General features: G+C 43.5%; 1 protein-coding gene across 5 annotated transcripts in view; it reads left to right on the plus strand.

Moving 5' to 3' along the window:
• The window catches only part of tnr (tenascin R (restrictin, janusin)), a 419906-nt gene that overhangs the window by 235974 nt on the left and 161419 nt on the right, over positions 1-22513 (plus strand). The window lies entirely within an intron of this gene.

The raw sequence follows: 22513 nt of genomic DNA on the forward strand, positions 1-22513 counted from the left end.
AGATCATATTTACCTTACACTATGAATTAAAGGGAAATGTGACATATTTATAATCATAAATTTGATCATTTAAAAACTCACATTCTGGCTACATTCTGTCTGAAAAATGTTTTTAAAATGAAAAGTTATAAGGCTTCAAGAATAACGTAGGAATAAAAAAAGGCCCAATGACATAAACATCTAAATATTGTAGCCTTTCTAATCACAAAGTGCGTTGTCTACTGTTCTTTGGGGTAATCACTTTGGGAAGACTGGCATGTGTGTGGAATGCCAGATCCATTGATCAACCGATGCGAGTGTATACATGCAAGAGGGAACTAGTTCACTGTTTCTTAACCATAGGGCCATGACCGTCCCTTAAAGGGCCGCCAAAAACATGTTTCTCAGCTGTTGTCAGTATGGGCCAAAGGGGTACACAGTTGTAATACACTTTTCCACCACTTGTGGCAGTAATGACAATGTTAAACAAACAGAAGAAGACTGGAGCTAATTTCAAAGAGAAGTTTATTAAGTGCATAAATTATAAGTGAAGTGGTAAAGCTGTATTTTCATTTGCACTGTAATTTTATTGACAGTTTAGTAAAGAAACTAGTATAATATTATAATTATTATTAATGTAGTTAAAATGTATTTATTTTATAAAGCATTGCGTAACCGTATGTTTAAAAAACGTCAGTTATTTTGCAGTATTTAGACGGAAAATGTCTCATCATTCTGGTAAAAAAAAGGGCGTTTTCTTGCCATTTCCAGGTCAAAAATGGCTGTCTAAATGTATCAATATGTCGGAATACGTCCTCATTCTTCTACTAGCCAGGTGAGAGGCATTATTTATGATCTACAATAAAGTTTGACAAGCAGGGAAGCAAGGAAGCAGCGGATCAGTCGAACATGTGAAAATTAGCATACATGCTTGTGATCATGGCGCCGCTATGAATAGTTTGTCTGCATTAGAGCTTATATTAACAATATCACTAATACCGTGTTAATATTCAAGTCACAAAATGTAAATGGAGTATTGTTGGCGGTTTTTGGATGTTTTTTTATTGGGTTTTATGGGTGGAATAGAGGACGTCCCATTTTATTTATGTTGTTTTACAAGTAAGAATGCATTAAAAAAATACATCCGACTTCATGTCTTTCATAATGATTGTGAACGATAGGCAAAATTCCCCAAAAAATGCAGTTCCAATTTTAATATTTGAGTGGGCCCGGCCCCTCTCTAGTGGAAAAAGTTGGGCCCCAAGGTCAAAAAGCTTAAAAACCCCACTAGTTTCCAATCATACCTTTAAAAAGTCAAAAACCTAAATAAGGTTTTCACGTTTTAAAAAGATGAGCACTGCGTAACTGTATGTAAAAAAAAAAAAAAAAAAAAAAAAAAAAAGTCCCTTTTGCAGTATTTCGATGAAAGATGTCTCATAATTCTCGTGAAAAAAGGGACGTGGAACCAAACATCTTTTTGTGTCGTGTTTTTACGCTATTTCCAGGTCAAAGTTGGCTGTCTAAATGTACCAACTTGTCGGAATACGTCCTCATTCTTATACTATCCAGGTGAGAGGTATTATTTATGATCTACAATAACATTTGACAAGCAGGGAAGCAAGGAAGCAGCAGATCAGTCGAACATGTGAAAATTGGCACACAAGCTCGTGATCACGGCGCCGCTATTAATAGTTTATCTGCGTTAGCGCTTATAATAACAACATCACTAATACTGTGTTAATATTCAAGTCATTACATGTACTGTAAATGGAGTATTGTTGGCAGTTTTTGGATGTTTTTTTTTTGGAGTGGGGGTTTATGGGTGGAATAGAGGACCTCACATTTTATTTACGTTTTTTTACAAGTAAAAATGCATTAAAAAATACATTCAACTTCATGTCTTTCATAATGATTGTGAACGACAGACAAAATTCCCCCAAAAAAGTGCAGTTCCGCTTTTAATATTTGAGTTAGCCCCTGGCCCCACTCTACTAATTATTCCAAAAGTCAGGACACAAAGTCACGGGATGGCGTCTTTCCACCATTATGGCCCCGGTCTATAGAACAGCTTGCCGGAGGACCTACGGGCTGCGTAGAATGTTCATGTTTTTAAGAGCAGGCTTAAGACCCACCTTTTTGATTCGGCTTTTACATGATATTAATTATTTTATTAAAGTCATTTGTATTTTACTTTTTATCCTATTAGTTATGCAAGATTTTATTTAGTTTTATTTATTTATGTACTGTATATCAATACAAATGTTTCCATTAATCTTCATTTGTCTTATTTGTATTTTATTCTTGATCTCTACACATATTTCTTACTATTTTACAAGTTGTATTATTTTTTTATCCAACATTCCTCAGATGAGCCATCTGCCTCAGGGGTTATCGGCCGTGCTTGTGGGGGCGCTTAGTGTCAGCGTCCTGGTGGCCATGGTCTGATGACCTTCTGGTGCAGATGGCTCCTATGATAGTTATTACTCACATGTCTCCTCTGTACTCAGCCATGCAATCATTTGTCCATATAGTTGCATATGTGTGTATGTTGTGTGTGTGTGTGTTTGGTATCTGTGGCCATGCGTACGAATGTGATAATTGGGGATATGGGCCACCGGGGTATTGTTTTTAACTCTGTAAAGCACTTTGCGTTGCATTTCCTTTTTGTATGAATATGAATATAAATACAATTTGATTGATTGATAGTGGAAAAAAGTTGGGCCCCAAGGTCAAAATGTCATGATCCGTGGTCCGGATCATGTTTGTTTAGTTATTTTCTGTTAGTTTTGGACTGCTTTAGTTCTTGGTTGTGCTCCTGTGAGTTTGTTTTGGTTGTCATGGTCAGTCATTGTGTTCACCTGTCTCTGATTAGTGCTCGACCGCTCACCTGCTTCCCGAGCGCTAATCAGAGGCATTATTTAAGTTGCCTTTGCCAGTCACTCGTTCTGCCTTCGTTGTGTTTGTATCACGCGTTCATGCCACGTAAGTTCTGTTTATGCCATGTCCTAGCCCATGCAACGTCTTTACTCTAGGTATTTTAGGCACGCATGCTTTTTTTGTTATTTGCTTGTCGTGTGTTTAGTGGATGATTTATGAGAAATAAATAATTTCTTACCTTCACGCTGTCGTCCGGAGCCGTCTTTTGCACTGGAATAACTACCCCGCAGCAAGCTGCGACTCCTCCCGTGTGACACAAAAAGGTTAAAAACCCCACAACAAGTTTCCAATCATATCTTTAAAAAGTCAAAAACCTAAATAAGGTTTTCACATGTTTTAAAAAGATAGTTGTAACCATATTAAGTCAATAATATGTTTTTTAGTGCATGCTGAATGTGTATATGAGGCGGTGATGTTTGGTTTAGGGTGATATTCAGATTTTTTAGGAAAAGGAATATTGGGGGCCACAAACAAAGTCTTGTGTAGTTCCACAAAAAGCCTAGATCCGGCCCTGGCTATATGACCAGTCGCATACATGTTGTCACAGCTCTTGCTGCAAGCCTCCCATTTTACATCTTCCTTTACAGTGCAGTGCAGAGCAGGCGGTCCACAAGTGGTGTTATTTGCTTTAGAAGAGAATCCATTTCTTGGCGCTCCCAAATAGCCTTGGGAAGGACTCTCAGGTTGCGGCGGTACTTGATGAACACAGCCTGCTGGCCTTGAAAGACAAGGCAATTTGGCCAGAGTGATGGTAATAATGGGAAAGGCACAGCGATGTTGCCAGCGAGTCGAGAGAGGCAAAGAGAGGGCTATATAGAGAGATGGAGGCTGAGCACAGGGAGCACCCATGTAAGATGGCACAATGTCGGTTTGGCTTAAAGGTGGTGGTGGCGTTAACCTGTAGGGGTTAATGTGAAGCCAAATGGATGTTTTGGCTTTACTTCCACAGGGTCAGCAAGAAAGAGATAACAGGTCCGCTGTCAGAAACAATAGAAGAAACCATGAATAAAACAAATAGAAAATGCAGTCTCGTCGACAGCACAAGGCTTTGAACCCAGAGTATCAAAGTGAGTGCAAAACATTTCATGGATAACCAAAATCCTCACAGTGGGAGAAAAATGAAAAGCCATCAGCGGGGATGAAGGCTGCTGATGAGTATGACGACTGTCGATAGCGAAACATGAGAGTGGCAAATGAGAGGAGAGACGTGGTACTGGAGAACAATTCAGCAGCCCTCTTCGCTTCACAATGTGAGACAGTCAGGGCTGCTATTCCCAATAAACAGTGTGCCGTTGGGGGGCCCTGTTTTATGAATAAGCGCATGTAAAATGTCAATCAATGAGTGACAGGGTGCTTCACATGAAAATGAATGCAAACATATACCTAGCCATGCCTGCTCTGTTACTGATAAAAATAAAGAGGCACATTTTCCAAAATACTCCCATTGTCCTCGTTGGCGCGCAAAATTAGTGCGGGACACACTTGGATCGAATCCTAACCTGTTATGTGTTCAGTTCAGTTTCAGTTTATTTCGAACATGCATATATGATACAATGTAATGCATCACACAATTCCAGTTGTTTCATTACAGCACGTCCGAAAAGGAGTAGGAAGAAGCAGAACTTATTTAATCCTACCCCTTTTCATACCATTGCAATTGTATCCGATTCCCTTGTTCTCCGTAACAGAAGAGTGAACAAATAAATAATAAATAAATAATATACCATAGTAAGCAAACACATATTGAATACATAAATAATCTTTGTCTCAAAGATTATTTGTGTCAGAAATATATATATTAAATATCAGGGTCTGCCAGTGTGGCAGCTATAAAATAGACACCACACCTTAAAAAGTAGGGTATTTTTTACGTGAAAACAAAATGAAGTGAATTGCAGCATCCAGAAAAAGACAAACAAAGTCAGACGCTCTTTTTAGCTTTTATTGCCAATGTTATGTTATTAGGGGCCCAATTCCAACTTGTATTTCCTCTGGCACACACATTTGTCTCCCAGACACAAAACAACAATCCCTCATTCTCCGCCGGCACGGTGTGTTCAGTGTGTTCACAAGTCATGGGAAAAATTAACATCATAACACACTTAACATACACATTAACCAGCGGGTAGTTACAGTTTGAAAGTACAGTATATATAATACAGTTTGAAAGTACAAATATATATATATTGTATATATATATGTATATATATATATCCATCCATCTTCTTCCGCTTATACGAGGTTGAATCGCAGGGGCAGCAGCCTAAGCAGGGAAGCCCAGACTTTCCTCTCCCCAGCCACTTTGTTCAGCTCTTCCTGGAGGATCCCGAGGCGTTCCCAGGCCAGCCGGGAGACATAGTCTACCCAACGTGTCCTGGGTCTTCCCCGTGGCCTCCTGCCTGTCGTACGTGCCCTAAACACCTCCCTAGGGAGGCGTTCGGGTGGCATCCTGACCAGATGCCCAAACCACCTCATCTGGCTCCTCTCGATGTGGAGGAGCAGCAGCTTTACTTTGAGCTTCCCCCGGATGTCAGAGCTTCTCACCCTATATCTAAGGGAGAGCCCCGAAACTAATTTCGGCCGCTTATATCCGTGATCTTGTCCTTTCGGTCATAACCCAAAGCTCATGACCATAAGTAAGGATGGGAACGTAGATTGACCGGTAAATTGAGAGCTTTGCCTTCTGGCTCAGCTCCTTCTTCACCACAACGGATCGATACAGCGTCCGCATTACTCAAGACGCCACATCGCTCCACCTGTCGATCTCATGATCCACTCTTCCCTCACTCCTGAACAAGACTCCGAGGTACTTGAACTCCTCCACTTGGGGCAGGGTCTGCTCCCCAACCCGGAGATGGCACTCCACCCTTTTCCGGGCGAGAACCATAGACTCGGACTTGGAGGTGCTGATTCTAATCCCAGTCGCTTCACACTCGGCTACGAATCGATCCAGTGAGAGCTGAAGATCCTGGCCAGATGAAGCCATCAGGACCACATCATCTGCAAAAAGCAGAGACCTAATCCTGCAGCCACCAAACCTGACTGAGCCTAGAAATTCTGTCCATAAAAGTTATGAACAGAATCGGTGACAAAGGGCAGCCTTGGCGGAGTCCAACCCTCAATGGAAACGTGTCCGACTGACTGCCGGCAATGCTTCTTCAAAACAGCCACTCTTTGCTCTGATTACTGTTTTGCACACTCTTGGCATTCTCTCGATGGGCTTCAAGAGCTAGTCACCTGAAAGGGTTTTCACTTCACAGGTGTCATAGTTTTGATGCCTTCAGTGACAATCATCATGACAATAGTCATGGAAATAAAGGAAATGCATATCTGCTCTCCAGATACAATTCTGCTAAGGGCCCAAATTTAGTGAGGGGCCACAGAATCAGGTCAGACGTGGAATGCACACATGGATGATCATGGCTCATAGCACCAAGGTTCTGGTTGTAGGCCAACATCTTGAGTGTAAAAACAACGCTTTAAGCCTGATTATTTTGCTACGTCTAACATCTGGAGAGTCACCACAGAAAACCACGACAGTTGGATAACAGGAAAGTTTCTTCATGAATGTCCTCCTTTTAACTTTTGGCATTGTAAACAGCTCCCGAGGTTGTTGACCTTCAGGCGGTGAATGCAGTCCTTTACAACACATCGGTTAATCGTGCACCCCTACTGTGTCATCTTCGCCATGAGCCATCATGCCGATACTTAAATACAGGAAACACTCGTCTGGTTGAAGAATATACCAAGTGTTAAAGCACACACCGTGATCAGTGAGAAAGCCCAATGAAAGGAACACTCACCCCATGTGTCATTAGATTTGGATTTCATTCCTTCTCCACTGGGAGCATGAGCAGGATGAAAGGGTGAGATGTTGTCTCAAAATGTAAGCGCCAGTGAACTCAGATAAAAGGATGATCCAACAAAGATGAAATGATAGCAAGACAAGGTAGAGCCAAAGAACATTTTCTGACTGCTCATTTAAGTATGCCTGCATGTTGAATATTCTCATTCATCCAGGTTATTATATACTATATTGCCAAGAGTATTTGGCCACCCATCCAAATGATAAGAATAAGGTGTCCTAATCACTTGGCCCGGTGTATAAAATCAAACACTTAGGCATGGGGACTGTCTCTACATACATTTGTGAAAGAATTGGCCGCTCTCAGTGATTTCCAGCGTGAACTGTCATAGGATGCCAACTGTGCAACAAATCCAGTCGTGAAATGTTCTTGCTCCTAAATATTCCAAAGTCAACTTTATTATAAGAAAAGTGAAGAGTTTGGGAACAACAGCAAGTCAGCCACCAAGTGGTAGGCCACGTAAACTGACAGAGAGGGGTCAGCGAATGCTGAAGCGCATAGTGCAAAGACTTTCTGCACAGTCAGTTGCTACAGAGCTCCAAACTTAATTCAGATGGACCGGTCTGGGTTTGGAGGTTGCCAGGAGAACGGTACATTTCGGACTGCATTGTGCCGAGTGTGAAATTTGGTGGAGGAGGAATTATGGTGTGGGGTTGGTTTTTCAGGAATTGGGCTTGGCCCCTTAGATCCAGTGAAAGGAACTTTGAATGCTCCAGGATACCAAAACATCTTGGACAATTCCATGGGATGGCACTTCAAGTTCACTGGCTTATCTAGCTCAAAGACCAGATAGGGCAGCTGGGTAGTCTTTGTTGAGTCTTTCAAGTTTTAAACTGAACTCAGGGGACAGTTGGGTGTCATTCCTGGGCCGGATTTGGCCCCCGGGCCACCTATTGAATTGCCCTGGCATAAGGGAATCAGTTGGACACGTACAAACCACAGCCATTAAATCGTGCATTAAGGTTTTACACGCAGGGATTTAGCCGTGCACACTGACACTTCTAATTACCATCAAGGCAGTAAGGACGATTATTACAGTGACAAGAGAGAAACACTTGATACATGACGCTGCTTACGAGTGTGTGTGTGTTTGTGTGTGTGTTTGTGTGTGTGTTGCAGCGGCAGCACTCTGGGGTTTGTGTTGACTGCATGTGTTCATCTAAGTGCATGAGGAGAATAAATGGAAGCAATGCTGAGGAGCCTGGAGGATGTGGAACCTCTTTGAATAAGGGAATCAAGCCTTAATTGAACCTTTGTGAGGAAAAAAAAAAAAAGCTACTCACGTGGGCATCACGTGCACTGTGACCCTCGGACTGAATGCAATCTTGTGATATCGAACCTCAACCCTGAAAGTGTAAAACGCCATATAAGACTGCACAAATGTGTTGTATTTATAGTGGATGTCTGCAGGCACTGGTTATTGAAGCAAAACATGTGTTACTTTACCACAGGACTGTACTGTAAAAAAAATACCAGTAAAACTAAGGCAAGAAATTTGTTAAACAGCTACAGTAAAACACAGTAAAATCAAAAATAGTTGGTTGGTTAGGCGGTTGAAATGTATTTTGAACGTGTGTACAGTATCAATATGATCATAGACGTCAATCTACATTTCTGCCAGTGGGTGCTCGGTGTGTGTGTATTAAAAAAAAAAAAAAGACAGTAGTTCAGCGAAGTTAATATCCCATATGATTTGTGGCTTTATTGTTTTGTAAAACGGACCAAACTCACCACAAAATGAACTACAACAAGACTGATTTTTCAAAAATTATTTTAAAGATTGAAAGTTGCCACCATCCCACGTTGGTGCTCAGTATTGTCCATGGGTACTCGGGCCCCATTGTCCGTGGGTGCTCGGGCCCCGAAGAACCCACGGGATCGGTGCCTAATGAATATGATATATCATATATCTTACTTACCGTATTTTTCGAACCATAGGGCACACCGGATTAAAAGGCGCACTATTTTCTCTATTTTCATACAAAAGGCGCACCGGAATATATGGCGCATTAAAGTGGTCATATTATGATTTTGTTCTAAATTTAAAACACTATCTTGTGGTCTACATAACATCTAATGGTGGTTCTTTGGTGAAAGTGTTGCATAGATTATGTTTTACAGATCATCTTCAAGCCGCTTTCTGACAGTCGCTTCAGGATGCGCCGTTTTGTGGGCGGTCTTATTTACGTGGCTCACCTTAGACATCGTTCTTGCATCTGACTTAAAACAAAATTTACACACAAACGCAGGCTTCCTCGCTGATAAAACACGGTAATGACACACATCTGCTAGCTCACGATCGCCCCCACTTCTTATAGTGTGGTGAGTCAGAGTACTACAAGAGGCACTTTACAGCAACTCGATTTGATTTCTGATTCTTGGGGTGAAGATTGTATTCGGAATAAATTTTAGATCCAACACAACTCTGAACTCAAACCAATTTTTGCAATGTATTATTTGGTATAAACTAATACTAAAACATTTTCAAAACAGGCAAATTTTTGTTACAAAAAACTCCTCTTGGCTGCTGACCTGTACTTCGCGCAGCGAGTAAGTGTGGAGATGGACTAAAAAAATGTCATAATCCGTTGCCCAGATCATGTTTTGTTTAGTTTTTGACTCCCTCAGTTCCTGTTTTGAGCACCCCTGCAGTTGTGTTTTAGTTGCCATGGGTGCAAATTAGTTTCACCTGCCTCTGATTAGTGTTCGGGACGCTCACCTGCTCCCGAGCACTAATCAGAGAGCTACTTATTCCTGTTTTTCGCCACACTCGGTCTTGCTGTCTTATTTGCTCAATGCAACACGTTGCGTTGATGATTTCTATGATTCTTGATTCTTGTTCATGTGCTAAGCTTCGCCATAGCCCCCATGCTATTTGCGCGTTGTTCTGTATTTTTGTATCCTGACTGATTTATGGACATTAAATCATTTTCTTACCTGCACACTGCTTCCAGAGTTCCGTCTGCATCTTGGGAAAACGACCAGCGCATAACCATGCGACCCCACCGTGACAAAAAATGTCTTTAAAGTTTTTTTCTAAAATCTATTTTCGATTTAGAATCGAAATACATGTATTATTATTATTATTATTATTATTATTATTATTATCAAGAATAATGATGTCACACTTACATTAAAAACATTTAATATGCTATAGATTCTACAGTGTACAAACTAAAAATTCATGGTGTAAAGCACACCAGCCAGTAAACCACGTCTAGATTCTACACAGGCTGACTAGAACGATTGGGCAGCACAAGACCCAGATGCATAATGTTAGGTTTGCGTGCAAATGTTGTGATTTTTTTAAAATATATTTTATTCATACAGAAAATACAGTACATTTATAACAGTTTAATGAAAAAATAATAATAATTATATTATGGTTTGTTATTAAATTGGTTCATTTTCATCACGACAAGCAAGGCTCTACCCTGACGCCACGTCTTTGTGTTCTTGAATGTATGTAATGTATGGTTAGTAACCTCTGTTCTAATCGATTAAATCAACTGTACTTGACTCAAACTGGGGATGATTAAATATTAATAGCATCCACAGAAGTGCCATGTTTAGAGCGTTCATTAAAGCCTCCTCGTTGAGGCCTAATGGACACGGATTCAGCTAATTGCTTTGAACGCACTGCTTTGAACATGAAACTATGATTGAATATTCTGGACATTACATGCAAACTTTCTAGGAAATGACTTACGTTGAGTCATAAATGTGTTATGTATAGCGCTTTTCCACCGTCAAGGCACTCAAAGTGCTTTGACACTATTTCCACATGTACCCATTCATACACACATGGGAGCATGGGAGCTGCCATGCAAGGCGCTAATTACGACTCATCAGGAGCAAGGGTGAAGTGACTTGGATGGCAGAAGCTGGGGATCGAACCAGGAACCCTCAAGTTGCTAGCACGGCCGCTCTACCAATGTATTATATATAATAGATCCCCGCCTTTTTGCAGTTTGGAATTCATGCCCCCGGCCTATTTCTGGATTTGTTTACTCTGCCTTGCTTTTTATATTGACAAATGCAATATAAAGTTGCCAGAATAGGATTTTTTTTGTCTAAATCATATAACCTGTCATTCTTCACTAAAATATGATTCTAAATATGTCAGGTTTTCCTTTTCATTTTTCAAATGAGGATGATACGAATCATAATAATACATCGTTATTTTTTACCTGGTGACACCTCTGTTTCTAACTTTAATCGAGGGTTTTTGAACCCACCACAGTTATGTGCAATTTGATGCATAAGCAAAACTTGTACATAACTTTCTCCTATTCTGTCACAAATAGATGTATTATATGTTTACCTTTCTTCTATTACCTCATGCTTGTTCCAAAATGGTTGGTTATGCGTGTGAATGCTCAAAGGGGAGCTTTATTGATGGCATGACGTCTGTGTTGAGTGAAGAGTCCAAAGTTAGCCCCTTAAGATGCAGCATCTCGTTTTCAATGGGGGTCCCTACACAAATAGAAAAATCTAAAACACACAATACAATAAAACACAACACACACAAAAACACACTGCTCTACCACTTGCACAGCACCCCACATCACACCCGCTCACAAACATGTACATAAACCAATACAGTAGATTACAATACAATGGTACAACATCAGGAGCAAAGTAATGCAACTTCAAAATCAGAAACAAGAACAACTTGTTTGCAAATAGAAAAATACATTTGATTTAAAGATAACAAAATAAGTGATGGACTTTAAAAAAGCAGGAAGATTATTCCAATCAGATGAGCCTTTATACTTGAATGACCTCCGGCCTATTTCTTGTTTAATTTTAGGGACCGTAAACAATGAATAATTCATATATCTAAGAGAATAGGGAGCTCTATACTGAACTAAAAGTTGTTTATAGTATGGTAGGACATGTAAATAAATACATTTAAAAACAAAACAAAACAAAACCCAATGAAAGTGACACCTTGATTTAGGATAAACCCAATTAACAGCCTTGTACATGGCACAGTGTGAGTTTTGAATGGACATCTCAGGGCAAATCTGCATAAATAATTATATAGAATGTTGAGAGGTTTGAGGATAGTCTGTAGTTTTTTGGTAAACAACATCTGCATAACCTAGTGTCGGAAGTAACCTTATTATTTTCCTAACTAGAAATGAAAAACAATGAATTGATCTGTAGACAGAACCCAAACAGCCATACATTTTCAAACAAATATAATCAATATGTGGTTTAAAGGTAAGCTCAGGGTCGACCCACAGAGAGACCATGGTGTTTAAATACCACAAACCATTTTGTATTTGTAGGTATAGTCTAGGGTTGTACAGTATACCAGTATTAGTATAGTACCGTGATACCAATGAATCATATTTGGTACTATACCGCCTCTGAAAAGTACCGGTCCACCACCGACCGTGCCCCGGTCATAGTCATGCCGTGTCTTTGCTGGTTTTACGAGCAGATGAGCATGTTCGGCAGCGCACAATCACGGAGTACTTACAAGCAGACACAGTGTGTAGACAGAAAAGGGAGATCGGAAACATTTTGGCTTAAAAACTAACGATAAAGGTGAAGTTATAACACTGAAACGCTCTCAGGAAGAGGTGCTTTAAGACATGGCTAGCTAGTTATCGGCTAAAGTCCAGCCCAAGTTTGCAGTGATTTAGCTACTTCTCAATCACTAATCCTCGCCTACATGCCGACAAATAAAGTACGTGTCTTACAAGTATCATCCCTGCAGGACGAGGAATAGCTAAACATGCTTCACTACACACCGTAGTTCACCGGTGTCAAAATGTGAACAAACGCCATTGGTGGATCTACACCTAACATCCACTGTAATGATACCAAAATACAAGAGTGTATCTAGTTGATACTACTATGATTATGTCGATATATATGTTTTTGGCATCACATAATCTTCTTTGTTTTTTATATCATGTTTATAAACTCATGAAATACATCCCTGGACAGATGAGGACTTTGAATATGACCAATGTATGATCCTGTAACTACTTGGTATCGGATTGATACTCAAATTTGTGGTATCATCCAAAAGTAATGTAAAGTATCCAAACAACAGATGAATAGGTGATTATTACATTTTAACAGATGTGTAGATAGGACATGTTAAAAGAGAAAGTAAGCAGATATTACCAGTAAATGAACAAGTAGATGAATAATTCATTTTCTACCACTTGCCCTTAAAAATGTTGACAAAATAATAGAATGGAAAAAGACACAATACGTTACTGCATATGTCAGCAGACTAATTAGGAGCCTTTGTTTGCATATTTACTAATAAAAGACAAGTTGTCTTGTATGTTCACTATTTTATTTAAAGACAAACTTGCAATAATTTGAATTACAGCAAGGTGGTTTTGCCGCTGGGCCTTAAGGGCTGTCGCACCTCCACCGGTGCCTGTGGTGGACTGTGTATGGCAGGGACATCCTCTTCCCTGAGGCAGGCCTAAACCTGACCGCATACCAGAAAAGGTTTTGCTGCAGGATCTTCAGCTGGGGACCACCTCTCCTTGATATTTTGCCCCTTACCCCAGAACATCTCCTGGTGGCGGGGCAGTGAACAGGGACGTCTCCCTGACACCCTCTGCAGCAAACCTACTCGGATGTTGCTCCCCAAGCCTTGCCGCATCGTTTCAGCCAGAGTCAGTGGCTAGCTTTCTCTGCTACTTCTGAAAGCTCCTTGGTGGATCTGCTCAGGGTGGCTCCGCGTAGTCCCAGGTCCTTGAGTAGGCGTGGTGTTGATCCGCCCACAAAGCCTCTGGCTCCCACCTCCACCAGGTACAGCCTCACACTCCATCCACTTTCTCTGCACTCCGCGACCAGGTCTGCATACTTCGCCTTCTTTCTCTCGTAGGCAGCTTCCAGTCCCTCCTCCCATGGCGCTGTCAGCTCAATCAGTACTACTGACTTCACAGCTGCACACCACAGCACCACATCCGGTCTTAAGGTGGTGCTGCATATCTCCTGTGGGAACTGGAGCTGCCTACCTAGGTCCACTTCCATATTCCACACCGCCCCTGGTGTTAATAGCTTGGCGGGTGATCTCTTGCTGGAATATGTCGCAGGTTTCCCCTGCCTGAGGAAGTGGATCCTGCATTGTCTGTCTGCTGGACTCTGGTTGTTTGCCTCCTGCCGACTTTTCTCCAGCACCTCTGCCAGCTTGCTGAGCACTTGGTCGTGCCGCCATCTGAGCCAACCCTCTGTCAGAGCCATTTTGCAGCCTGACAGAACATGCTGGAGTGAGGCATTGATGGTCCCGCAGAGGTCGCGGGATTCCTCTGTGCCAAGCCATTGGTGGAGGTTTTTAGGGCTCGGGAGGGTGTCATATGTTGCCCTGATGAGGAAACTGAACCGAGCCTGTGGCAGTTTTCATAAATGTACCCAGCTGATTGCTCGGCTCGAGACATCCTCCCAAGTTGTTCACCTCCCCTGCTGCCCCTGTGCCACAGACCTCACGCTGAGCTCCTCCTGCTCAATCCTGGTGACCTCAGCAACAACAAGGTCCTTCCTCTCCTTCTTGCCTGCCTTGGATCGCTCCATCCAAGGCCTGCCTGGACCTTGCCCACGACTTCTTGTTGTTGCAGTCTTCCCATCGCCTTCTGGACCTCCTCCTTGGCCCTCCACTTCCTTCCAGTCTCGACTTTGGCATTTGCATCTGCTACTGCCCTGTCGGAGGAGTCCCTTAGCTCCATCACCAACCTTGCCTTCTCCTGCCTGTAGCCCAGGGTGATGGATTTCAGGGGTAGCTGGAGTGAGTTCCATCCATACAGGCCAGCAGCTGAGAAGCACCATGGTAGGCCAAGCCATTTTCGGATGAAAGAGTTGGCTTTTGCTCCCATCCGGCTTACGGCTGATGACCTGACTTTGCGCAGCTTCAGAGGCCACATCATCCTTGGGTACAGGGTGAAGTGGTAACACCACACCTTGTACTTCCCAGGTAGCTGGCTTGCATCGATCTTGGACAGGCCCTCTGAAAGCTGCCGGAGGATGATTTTTCCCATGTCCTTGTTTGAGAGACCATAAACATATGTTTAATGCACCCTAAGATGTTTTGTTAAAATAAAGCCAATAATGCAATTGTTTGTGGTCCCCTTTATTTAGAAAAGTATTGAAAAGTACCGAAACATTTATGAGGTCTTTTTTTTTTCATTTTTATGAATGACATATTTAAATGGCAGAAGAAACTATTCTAACTCCTTTGCTAGGGGCCAACATCCCCACCTCCACTTCGACCCCCCTGAATACACAAGTTTAGTGCCTCAATGGCAACTCCTTGTGCTGTCACTTTACAGACCTGCCTTCAATCAATATGTGTTGGTATTGCACTGAAATGAAGTGATACAACATTTTAGATAGTGTTTACATTACTGGGGGACACTGACAAATTTAGCCTTTAAACAATGGAAGATCAACCATCCCAGTAAACAAACGGCAATATATTATAAACAAGATATATTAGTGACAGTGATCCCTACCCTAATTCCGCCCATAAAACTCAGTCAGAGTTGCGATTTCAAAATAAAAGCCCGTGAGTTAAAGATTTCAAAATCAAATCATTTTTTCCTTCGCAGCATAATTTTTGGGTGGGGCAAATGTGTCTGTCTCCCATATTAGGGCGGACACGTGCCACCTGTCCTGCCTGATTCTTGGCGCCATACAGTGGACAAACACAGCTCATTAGCATTAAAGCTACAGACTTACTTAAAACATGTTTAAACTGTCTAAGGCTATGATGTTGGACAATATATTTCCAGACATATTTAAAAAAACTTAATAAATAAAAAGTCCTCCCAGAAGAGTGGAAACAACAAAATACAACAAATTATTGTACACACAGATAACTAAACTGAAAGCTAAAAAGAATGGCCTTCCCTGGCTTAATTTATTTATTCTGAAACTTATGAAAGAACGAGGACACTCATTGAAGTTGTCAATCAAATTAGGACACAACAGACACCAATTTATTTTGTTGAGAAATAGGGTAGTGAAATAAATAAGAAAATCTAAAGCTGACTTTTTCATATCTGCCTTGAATAGTGCAAGGGGTAATTCTAAAATAACCTGGAATTATGTTAAAAAACTATTGGGTGTATGTTGTGTTGATGTATTTAATTTGTTATTATATCGTATATGTATTGTGTGCTTTTTTTCATTTTCTCTCTTTTTCTTTTCTTTTTCTTTGAAATTGTAATTTTACTGCCTTTTTGACATCATGGCCAGGGGACTACAGATGAAAACTAGCCTTCTGGCTAATTCTGGCTTTTTTAACCATGTGTAGTCATGTCTTTTATGAAATTGCATTGTACCCCTTGGAAATAAACTAATAAAAAAAATTTAAAAAGGTAAAAAAAAGAAGCTAATTTTGTTTATATGAAGTAAATTGGCGACTTGGTCAATGTGTACCCCGCATTCCGCCCGAATGCAGCTGAGATAGGCTCCAGCACCCCCCGCGACCCCGAAAGGGACAAGCGGTAGAAAATGGATGGATGGATGGAAGTAAATTGTCCAAAGAAAAACATAAACAAAGCAGCATTAATAAGCTTTTTTTTTTGCAAAGCGCTGTTTGTATGGATTTACAATTGTTCATAAGGCGCGGCTGCACCAAATGATAATATAAATACATTTAATAAAGTCAAATACAAATAAGGTAACAAGAGAAATATCCCACACTTCTCTTTTGTAAAGTAAATCTGAACAGCCGATATGGGCATCTCCATCAATTATATGATTTGCCTGAGAAGCTGGACAGGACAAAACATAAAAAAAATAGACTAGTTCATAAGGATCCGCAATACCTTTTTAAGGAGCCCCTAAAGGGACATGGATGTTTTGCGAGATCTCGCAAAAGTTTTTTTTTCCTATGTCAGTGAACCGTAAGTAAAACAGACACAGCGATGGTGAACCGGAAGTGAAACAGACATAGCGATGGAGGAACGGGAGCAAGCGGGAGCCTACCCATCATCTGTGCTCTGTTGGAGGACCATAATACGATTTGATGTCTTTATATGTTAGGCCAATACTAAAATAGAAATCAATAAACTTCTCCCACGGATGATGGGTAGGCTCCTCCATTGCTTTGTCTGTTTCACTTACGGTTCACCAACGCTGTGTCTGTTTTACTTCCGGTTCACTGACATAGGAAAAAAACTAGAGATGTCCGATAATATCGGCCTGCCGATATTATCGGCCGATAAATGCGTTAAAATGTAATATCGGAAATTATTGGTATCGTTTTTTTTATTATTGGTATCTGTTTTTTTTATTTTATTTTATTTTTATTTTTTTTATTAAATCAACATAAAAAACACAAGATACACTTACAATTAGTGCACCAACCCAAAAAACCTCCCTCCCCCATTCACACTCATTCACACAAAAGGGTTGTTTCTTTCTGTTATTAATATTCTGGTTCCTACATTATATATCAATATATATCAATACAGTCTGCAAGGGATACAGTCCGTAAGCACACATGATTGTGCGTGCTGCTGGTCCACTAATAGTACTAATTTATTATTATTATTAGCCTTTATTTAACCAGGTAAAATCCCATTGAGATCAAAGATCTCTTTTCCAAGGGAGACCTGGCCAAGAGGGCAGCAGCAAGGTTACATTAAAAACAGTAAACAAATACATAAAACATCACATATACAACATTAAAACTTGCTCACATGACACATGTGCATACAGCCAAGGTAGACTGCAGTCCTTTCACAGAAGCTTTAAACTCATTCAACGTAACTAGGGTTTGAAGTTTAATATTCGATTGTAGGTTATTCCAAGCTTTCGGTGCTGAAAACCTAAATGCTTTCTTGCCCAGTTCAGTTCTTACTTTGGGGACGACAAATTGCAGAACATTCATTGAACGAAGATTGTGACTTCCTTGTTTCTTTGTTAAAAGACAAGACAGATAAGATGGAGTGATACCCAGAATGGTTTTGTAGATGAAAACATACCAATGATTGAGGCGTCGAGCACATAAAGATGTCCAGTTAACCATTGAGTATAACACACAATGGTGAGTAAGGGGAGCGCAGAGTTGGTGATGAATCTCAGTGCCCCGTGGTACACACTATCCAGCTTGTGGAGACAACCAGCAGTAGCATCCATGTACAACACATCTCCATAGTCAATAACAGGTAAAAAGGTTGTTTCCACCAATTTCTGTTTCACGGTAAAAGAAAAGCAAGACTTGTTTCTATAATAAAATCCCAGTAAAAGTTTCAGTTTTTTTTACAACATACTGAATGTGCTCCTTAAAACTCAAGTGGTCATCAATTAAAAAACCTAAATATTTAAAAGCAGATACTAACATAATTTGTTGCCCATTTCTTGTTAAAATGTTCTCACACAGTGCTGATCTTACAGTTTTTGATGTGGTAAAGAGCATACACTTTGTTTTCTCTGCATTTAAAACCAGTTGAAGATAGCAAAGTTGTTCTTGTACTCTGTCAAATGCATGTTGTTGTTGTGCTTACTGAGAGAGGTGACGGCTCAGACACCAGGGGGCAGTATATACAATCATTTATTATATATAATAAATATATATATAATAATAACCAATACAACTAAACTATAGAAATAGAGTGTGTGACTAAAATACAAGAGTGTGTGTGGTGTAAGACTATGTGTGTAGATATCTGAAGTGTGTTACCAAGTGTTGATGAGAAAAGGCAGACAAGTCCAAAGAGGGCAAGGCAAAAGGGGTCCAAGATCAGCGAGGGGTCCGTGGGGGCAGAGAGAGACGTCAGAGTCCAGGGGCGAGTGAGGAGTCGGGAAATGAAGAAGGCAGTCCAAAACACCGGGGAAACAACGGGAGATCTCGAGGAGGGAAGACTCGGGAAGGCACTGCGGAAGAGCAACAGACGTCAGAATCACGGAGGGAAAAACAACATGTAAGAGCGGATAAGGCTTACGGTACACCATGAGAAAATTAAGTTCCCGCGACGATCCTTGGGTCCACTGGTCCTTTATTGATCTCGCTCTGATCAGTCGCAGGTGTGCAGATTGCCAGCGAGTGATTGCAGCTGGTGGCTGCAGCAGGGCGGAGACGCGCGCGGCGCGTCCCTGGATGTGCGCACCAGTGGGCGTGTCCCGAGGTGCGCACAGACGGATGAGCGGCGTTGGCAGGAGCCTGAGCCGTAACAGTATCCCCCCCCTATGGACAGATTCCAGATGTCCAACATACTCACGAAACAAGGGAGGGTGGAGGGGAGAACTGGTGGTGGGTCGCCGGCCCCAGTGTCCCCGAATCCACCGAGGACGAGTCTGATGGCGGCGGCGAGAAGAACGCCGCTGAAGCCGGCGACCAAGGGACAGCCACCATCTTGGCCGTCGGGAAGGCGGACGTGATTGGCGCCATGGTGCGTCTCGCCGGAAACGAGGATATGACATCGGCGAGGCAGGCGTGGAGGAAGACGACATCGGCGAGGCAGGCGTGGAGGAAGACGACATCGGCGAGGCAGGCGTGGAGGAAGACGTCATCGGCGAGGCAGGCGTGGAGGAAGACGTCATCGGCGAGGCAGGCGTGGAGGAAGACGTCATCGGCGGCGTGGAAGCGGCAGACGTCATCGGCGGCGTGGAAGCGGCAGACGTCATCGGCGGCGTGGAAGCGGCAGACGTCATCGGCGGCGTGGAAGCGGCAGACGTCATCGGCGGCGTGGAAGCGGCAGACGTCATCGGCGCCGTGGAAGCGGCAGACGTCAAAGGCGTGGAAGCGGCGGACATCAAAGCCGGAGACGAGGAGGGCAGCTGAGGAGCAGGCCGAGGTGCTGGAGTCGGCGGAGCAGGCCGAGGTGCTGGAGTCGGCGGAGCAGGCCGAGGTGCTGGAGTCGGCGGAGCAGGCCGAGGTGCTGGAGTCGGCGGAGCAGGCCGAGGTGCTGGAGTCGGCGGAGCAGGCCGAGGTGCTGGAGTCGGCGGAGCAGGCCGAGGTGCTGGAGTCGAGGCCAGCCTGGGAGCTGGTGGAGACGTGGGGGCCAGCCTGGGAGCTGGTGGAGACGTGGGGGCCAGCCTGGGAGCTGGTGGAGACGTGGGGGCCAGCCTGGGAGCTGGTGGAGACGTGGGGGCCAGCCTGGGAGCTGGTGGAGACGTGGGGGCCAGCCTGGGGACTGGTGCTAGCTCGGAGACTAGCCGAGGGGCTGGTGCTAGCTCGGACGCTAGCCGAGGGGCTGGTGCTAGCTCGGACGCTAGCCGAGGGGCTGGTGCTAGCTCGGACGCTAGCCGAGGGACAGGTGCTAGCTCGGACGCTAGCCGAGGGACAGGTGCTAGCTCGGACGCTAGCCGAGGGACAGGTGCTAGCTCGGACGCTAGCCGAGGGACAGGTGCTAGCTCGGACGCTAGCCGAGGGACAGGTGCTAGCTCGGACGCTAGCCGAGGGACAGGTGCTAGCTCGGACGCTAGCCGAGGGACAGGTGCTAGCTCGGACGCTAGCCGAGGGACAGGTGCTAGCTCGGACGCTAGCCGAGGGACAGGTGCTAGCTCGGACGCTAGCCGAGGGACAGGTGCTAGCTCGGACGCTAGCCGAGGGACAGGTGCTAGCTCGGACGCTAGCCGAGGGACAGGTGCTAGCTCGGACGCTAGCCGAGGGACAGGTGCTAGCTCGGACGCTAGCCGAGAGACAGGTGCTAGCTCGGACGCTAGCCGAGGGACAAGTGCTAGCTCGGGGACAGGTGCTAGCTCAGACGCTAGCTCGGGGACAGGTGCTAGCTCAGACGCTAGCCAGGGGACAGGTGCTAGCTCAGACGCTAGCCAGGGGACAGGTGCTAGCTCAGACGCTAGCCAGGGGGCTGGTGCTAGCTCGGAGGCTAGCCAGGGAACTGGTGGTTGCGGCTGGGAAAAGCGGAAGACAGGTGGAATTAGTCTGGCAGAGGGTAGCCTGTCTTGGTGCAGCTGCGCCACCCCATCAGCACAGCCACCAGTACTACCCCCCCTCTCCGAAAGCGGATGCCAGACGCTTCTCTCTGGCTGAGGAACAGTCACTATGGGTGGGAGGAGGGTGTCCAGGCGACGGGTAAATTCCTCCTTGCTCACATCACTGCTAAACATGCCTTTCCATGACAGTTTGGCAGGACAAGAAAACTCCTCCGGTGTGGAGCGAAAAAAAGAAAAAGACATGGTGAATGGGGCAAGAGGCAGAAAAAAGAGAAAAAAAAAATCACAGGGGGCGGAACTAAAGTCACTGGGGGCGGGGCTAAGGAACTGTGCCGTCAGGTCCTTTAATAATTTTGGCGGGAACTTACTGTTGTGCTTACTGAGAGAGGTGACGGCTCAGACACCAGGGGGCAGTATATACAATCATTTATTATATATAATAAATATATATATAATAATAACCAATACAACTAAACTATAGAAATAGAGTGTGTGACTAAAATACAAGAGTGTGTGTGGTGTAAGACTATGTGTGTAGATATCTGAAGTGTGTTACCAAGTGTTGATGAGAAAAGGCAGACAAGTCCAAAGAGGGCAAGGCAAAAGGGGTCCAAGATCAGCGAGGGGTCCGTGGGGGCAGAGAGAGACGTCAGAGTCCAGGGGCGAGTGAGGAGTCGGGAAATGAAGAAGGCAGTCCAAAACACCGGGGAAACAACGGGAGATCTCGAGGAGGGAAGACTCGGGAAGGCACTGCGGAAGAGCAACAGACGTCAGAATCACGGAGGGAAAAACAACATGTAAGAGCGGATAAGGCTTACGGTACACCATGAGAAAATTAAGTTCCCGCGACGATCCTTGGGTCCACTGGTCCTTTATTGATCTCGCTCTGATCAGTCGCAGGTGTGCAGATTGCCAGCGAGTGATTGCAGCTGGTGGCTGCAGCAGGGCGGAGACGCGCGCGGCGCGTCCCTGGATGTGCGCACCAGTGGGCGTGTCCCGAGGTGCGCACAGACGGATGAGCGGCGTTGGCAGGAGCCTGAGCCGTAACAGTTGTAGATATTTAAAAGCCCTTTAACCTTAAATTAACCTTTAACAGTTAATTTTACCAATTTTCATTAATTACTAGTTTGTATGTAACTGTTTTTATATTATTTTACTTTCTTTTTTATTCAAGAAAATGTTTTTAATTTATTTATCTTGTTTTATTTTCTAGATTTTTTTCAAAAGTACCTTATCTTCACCATACCTGGTTGTCCAAATTAGGCATAATAATGTGTTAATTCCACAACTGTATATATCGGTTGGTATCGGTATCGGTTGAAATCGGCATCGGTTGATATCGGTATCGGTAATTAAAGAGTTGGACAATATCGGAATATCGGATATCGGCAAAGTATTGTGAGAACTCGCAAAAAGTATTGCGAGTTCTCGCAGAACATTGTTTTCCCTCCTTATCCCTTTAGGGGCTCCGTACCTTTTTCGCCCATATATTCTGCAACTTTTATTCCAGTGTGCTCTTCTCTCCCTTCCCAACTCCGCGGAGAGAGGATTACAGCGGCCTCGCTCAGACGCCCGTCTTTCCTGAAATTCGTCTATCAGCTCTCTCCCCGAGCAACACTTCTGTATTTCTCCCATGTGGAGAGATCAAATGTCTGCTATTGCACAGAGAAATACATTCAAAGGTTCTTAGCGAGCGCTTTAATCCCTGGAATTCATTTTTTATGTTGTATTTCCTCCGCTCGCCGAAACCAATTATTCTACATCTGATCAAAGGTATTTATTTTCAATTTACGGATGATAGTACAGGGACTCCCTTCACACACGCAGGCAGGCATGAACGCAACAAC

Source organism: Nerophis lumbriciformis, linkage group LG19 (assembly GCF_033978685.3).
Source record: "Nerophis lumbriciformis linkage group LG19, RoL_Nlum_v2.1, whole genome shotgun sequence".
In the NCBI taxonomy this organism is placed as follows: domain Eukaryota; kingdom Metazoa; phylum Chordata; class Actinopteri; order Syngnathiformes; family Syngnathidae; genus Nerophis; species Nerophis lumbriciformis.